Source organism: Rhagoletis pomonella, unplaced genomic scaffold (genome assembly GCF_013731165.1).
Source record: "Rhagoletis pomonella isolate Grant_MI unplaced genomic scaffold, Rhpom_1.0 Rhpom_scaffold_00031, whole genome shotgun sequence".
Taxonomy (NCBI): domain Eukaryota; kingdom Metazoa; phylum Arthropoda; class Insecta; order Diptera; family Tephritidae; genus Rhagoletis; species Rhagoletis pomonella.
This window is the reverse complement of record NW_023458585.1, coordinates 228,091-234,002: the sequence shown is the minus strand read 5'-3', so window position 1 is coordinate 234,002 and position 5,912 is coordinate 228,091. Positions and strand designations below refer to the sequence as shown.

The window sequence follows — 5,912 nt, the reverse complement described above, 5'->3', positions numbered from 1 at the left end:
ACTATCCTTAATTTTAGCGGTTGAATTTCAACCGCTGGGCGAACACTTGTATATATACATTCATATGCATATATCTATGAGATTTTCTTTTAAATATGTAAGATATACTTATATAAAATTAAAGTGTGTATAAAATTGCTAATGACAAAACCGGAAACGGAAAACGAATTATTACGAAGTATAAATAAAGTGGCAGCCCTTTACGCCATTTTGCATTTTCTCCTTTCAGTTCGGGAACATTGTTTACTTTTTTTAATAACAAAATATACAATCGTTTGTTGTAAAATTTGTCTACTTTTTGAAAACCTTTTTCATATAATATAAATATTTTAGTACATAGTGTTTCAAAAGAGAATATTGGTGATTTCGGGCATTTTTGAGCGTGCAATTACTCATAAAAAACAGCATCATTTCAAAAAAGTATATTTATACCTTTCATGACCACGAAATGGTATTATAATTTTGGTCCGATGTTTATAAGTACCAGGATAAGAAGGGATAGACCCATTAAAATGTATACTGAAATGATCAGAACGTCGAGCTGAGTCGATTTAGCCATGTCCGTCTGTCCGTCTGTCCGTCTGTTTGTATGAAATCTAGTCTCTCAGTTTTCGAGATATCCGGATGAAATTTGGTAGGTGGGTGTACTTTTATAATGTATTACTCATTTGTCAGAACCGGAAGAATCGGCCCACTATAACATATAGCTCCCATACAACTGATTGTTCAGATATGAGATTTTTCGTTACAACTCCTTCATTTAAGTAGCTAGGAACATGAAATTTTGCACTGTTGTCACTCATTATCAAAAAAATACTTTCAGTGAAAAAGGCTATAACCTATAGCCTCCATACATTTGATTGTTCAGATATGAGATTTTTTGCCATAACATCTCCATTTATGCAGCTAGGAATATGAAATTTCGCACTATTTTCACTCGTTATCTACAGAAAGTTTACAGTAAAATTAACAAAGATCGGGTCACTATATTTGCACCGTTTTCACTCATTATTAACAGAATACTTACAGTGAAAATAACAAAGATCGGGCCACTAAAACATATATCTCCCATACAACTGATTGTTCAGTTATGAGAATTTTCTTTATAATTCCTCCATTTATAAAGCTAGGAACGTGAAATTTTGCAATATTTCCACCCATTATTAACAGAGTACTTACAGTGGCACTAACAAAGATCGGGTCACTTTTACATACAGCTCCCATACAACTGAATGTTCAGATATTAGATTGTTTGTTATAACTCCACTCTCTATGCAGCTGGGTACATGAAATTTCGCAATATTTCCACCTATTATCAAACAAACACTTAAACTGAAAATGGCGAAGATCGGGTCGCTATAACCTATAGCCTCCATACAACTGATTGTTCAGATATGAGATTCTTTGTTATAACTTCTCCTTATATGTAGCTAGAAACATGAAATTTCGCACTATTTTCATTCATTATCAACAGAATGCTTACAGTAAAATTAACAAAGATCGGGTCACTATAACCTATTTATTGCCTCCATACAATTGATTGTTCGGATATAGGGTTTTACTGTAAAACTCCTTTATTTCGACAGCTAAAACCGATAAATTTCGTAAGCTATTTTATAAATAATAACAGAAAGTCCACTGAGAAAAACGTCAAAATCTATGCTGTCTCTTATACATCTTATCTGCTTATCTCTTATACATCTGATTGTTCAGATACCGGTTACCGGTGTTACCGGTTTACATACCGATCACACAGTAGTGAAAATCACTTAGATTGGTGCTATATAAGGTATATCTTCCAAACCTCTGATTGTTTGATATGATTTTTTATATATGTACCTCCTCTATCTATGTATGCTGTGAATATATAAATGTTTTCAAATGCAGTAATCGGCTAAAGTAAAATTTTCAGATGTTCATGAAAGGTATGACGCCTTCGGCATAGCCGAAGATAGCGCTGCTCTTACTTGTTTTTAAATAAATTTTACACGGATAGCAAAAAACTCCCCACCTCCGAATTGTTAATACAGGGATGAAAATGCGTCCATTGGTACCCCTCCTGACAGTTTTGCACGTTTTTTTTGTTTTGCACATTATACCTTCAACTAGAGAATTACCGAATTACTTTATGTACATACATATGCACACCAGCTGTGCACTAGGTAAACATTACACAATAAATTATGGAAGGTGCAATAACGCCATAATGGCTTTATTTCATTTTCACAGTTTGAAATAAGACCATACGCAAAAATACGGCTTTATTTCTCAAATATGGCGTTATTTCCTATGGCTTTATTGCACGGCATCAAATCAGTCTTGTCAATTTAGAAGAAAATGTAAATGGTAAAACAAAAAGTAAAAAAAATTACTGATTTTGAGATAAATTTCGAAATTTTGGATTTAAGTCTTGAAAGTTAGATTTATTTACTCTTACTTACTTGAAGTAATACACTCAAATTCTTAACCCTCTAAGACTACTTTCTAAAATAATGGATACAAAAAAGTTGAACATATTTTTCTTAAATGCTTTTTAGCCCCTAAATCCAAATATTAACTCAGAAATGATGTAATAGTTTTAATTTTCTTGTAAGGTGAGAATATATGAATGCGTGCCTCAAGGCATTCTTGGGGTTTTAAGGGGAAAGAAATCAGATTTTTATTATGGTGTTCTAATAAGTTTAGCTTTATTTTTTTGAGTAATAGTCAAAAAAAAAACAATTTTTGCTGGCTGTGCAGCATAAGTGCAAATAGCATTTTGTGCAAATGCACTGTGTTTGCGAAGTTTTACATAACTTGCACGACCTCCTTCCACTATTCCGATCCATCCAAACCGGGAAATGGTTAAGCTGATCAAACCGCAGGTCCGATATTGGATGCTTTGATTTTTCCCCAGCTTTCAGGATGGTGACTGCCTTGTTTGACTTGTCTCTAAAGTTCGATGAGAGTCTGTAAAGTTCGATGAGAAGATGGCGACTGCATATTCCGATCACTCGGATCACGGCTTGGGCGACCTGGCAATTTTTTTTTTTTTGAAAAGCCACCAGACCAGCAGCAATCGCTTCACGAAAATCTGGCAGTTCAAGCAGTTTGTCTGTGCTTTTTTCTTTTTGTATGCGTCTGTATAAAATATATGCGTTTGTTGCTGTCATATCCACCAAGTGATAAAAATTCGAGTAGAGGCTTCCCGAGTTTTTGCTCTTATGTGATAGCGGCCCATAAGTCCGTCCATTAGGTATACACCAACCATATGAGCCCTATATTCACGAATAACTTGTGTTTTTGCTACTGAAGCTTCCGAAGTTGTCCTTGCAAATAGCTTAACACCCACATACGTGGAAAATAAGCCAACGGCCTTGTTATCTTTCCACAACACGTTACACCATATGAGGAGCCCACATACTCAGTTGAAAAACCCCTTGGCTCTTTCTTGATGGTATCATCGCTTGGCAGTTTGCAATGGGGTGTCCGATTTACACGAACTGTGCCGAGGCTATATATACCTTTTGCACGTAAATATACCATCAATGACAGCGACGTATAAAAATTGTCGATATATACATTATGGTGCTTGAAACTTTCTACTGTATCTGTTAAACGAACAACAATGTTGGCCGAACTGCCAAGATCTGGGTGACCAGGCAAGATTACGTTATCTCCTGCGCCGCTGTAAATCTCGAAGCGGTAGGCATAGCCAAAAGAATCGCACAGTACAAATAGCTTTAAACCCCATTTATGAGGCTTGTTGGGCATATTTGCCGCAAGTGGTGCTTAATTTTTCTGCTGCACATCTGTTCGTCGACGCATAGCCGGACTTGCTTTGGCACGGAGTCAAACCTCTGGTTAAGTAAGCCCACAAGCGTACGCGAGCGGTACAGTGGATCGTACCCAGACTCAGCCTTCTTGATCCGCTTGCTCTCATCACACAGTGAGAAGTATTTCTTTATAGATTCGAATTCTCTGCTGGTCATGCAGTTTTTAACGGCTGCAAAGGAGTTTTTTCCCCAGTAGCTTTTCAAATTCGGGTAGCGATATAAAAACATATACATCAAAATACCTATGTAATCGTGCATGTCTTCAACAGTCACTTTAAATTGATTTACGATGTTGTCGGTTAAAGCTGCGCGCAATGTTTCCTCAACAATCATACTCATTATATCACCATCAAAAAAGTAGCAGAACATCTGTAGTGGAGTTTCAAGCTCAAGGCTTTCCGCTGGCAGTGATGAATTCCCACGAAAGGCTATGCCATTGACATGTAACTGCATTGATTGATTTCGCCATATTATTTTTCCTGGATCCTTCGTTATCGAATCAATACCTTTATATAAATTATATAAATGGGTATGTAATTGTTTAGTATTTTGTAATTATGAAAACTTACCAGAACCATTGAAGCCCCCAAAAGAAGGCGAAGATATGCATGCTGTAGCTTCTATTGATGGCACTGGTGATCGAGGTCTCTTTCTCAATTTCCAAACAGGTTCAGGCTGCTGTATTTTAGTTTGAACATTTTCGACAGCATTGACTATCGATGACACTGCCCCACCAATATGTGATGCTGCGCTTAGCTCTTCTGCTACATCAAGATCTTCCTTAGGATAAGTCATTGATGTGCATCCTGTATCTTCAGGTGCATGTTGCTGTACAGTATTTTGAGTATTTTCAACAATATTTTCTAGGAATGACACCGTTTCAGCATCATCCAATGCTACGTTTAGCGCTTCTGTCATATCGAAATCGTCCTCTTCATCATCACTTGATGTGTTTGATATTTCCTCGTCCGATTGGACTGAATCAAGCAATTCCAGTAATTGTTCATCACTCAAATCCGATAACTTGTAGCGTTTACGCACTCCCTCTGCCATTTCTATTTTATTTTTAAAATCTTTATGCAAAAAGTCTTGAAACAAACGCAGAATATCACGAAAATTGCAAATAGTTGTGAAATAACTGCCTACAAAAAAATTTCGCTCAAAGCCCCGAGAATGTCTCATGCACTCATTGCTATTTCACTTCTACAACGCACAATTTTCACGTATTCACAAATCTGCAACTGGATATTCTTACTAAGTATACACACCTTTGACGAAAAAAATTATGAGTAAGAAAAAAACTCAACTAGCAACAGACAAAACTTTTCACTGAAAAAACATATGTGCTCTGCAAATCAAAAGAAAAGTACCGTTAGAATGCATCTAAGAGTTGCCAAGGCTTCTGCAAATATTTTGGTACGTTTGTTAGTAACTGCCAAAAAAGATTCATTTGACAATAAAACTTTAAATTTTTTAATTAATTGCAATTATATGATGAATGTCTTGAGGCATTCTTAGGTGTTAGAGGTTTATATTCATTTCATTCGGAAGTTATTACCGTGGAATGAGGCATTAGTATTACTACAATATATTTTAAACGTTAATATAATATAATATTAGTTATGTACATTATTATATTTAATTTTTTTTAATGAAAATAAATAAAGTTTTATGTATTTGTAAAAAATTTACCTGTATTATTTATTGCTTTGCACTTAATTAAAAGTTGTTTGCAAGATCGCTTAAAAGCATCCCATTTATAACAAGTAAGAAAGTCTAAGTTCGGGCGGAGCCGAACATTAAATACCCGGCGCAAGTATTAAAGATAGGTTTTTTCACCTTTCCGAAACCTTCCGCTAGATGGTAAGCCGGGATGTATCAATTTTGAGTAAATTAGCGTCCTTCAATTTCGAAATATTGAAGTTTCAAGCATTTCTGAAATTTACCGTTATATGAGAATCGGCCGTTATTTTAGTTCGATTTCAATAATTTTCAATGTTTTGCTTATATGTGGCAAGCACAATAACCACACCGAGTTTGGTACAAATAAGTAGAACGGTTACCGATATACATATATGTGATCATAAGTGGGCGGTG

The 5,912-nt window shown here is 35.6% G+C and overlaps 1 protein-coding gene across 1 annotated transcript in view; it reads left to right on the top strand.

The window, feature by feature from the left end:
• The window catches only part of LOC118749679, a gene marked incomplete at its 5' end in the record, with an annotated part of 256,884 nt that overhangs the window by 157,183 nt on the left and 93,789 nt on the right, over nucleotides 1–5,912 (top strand).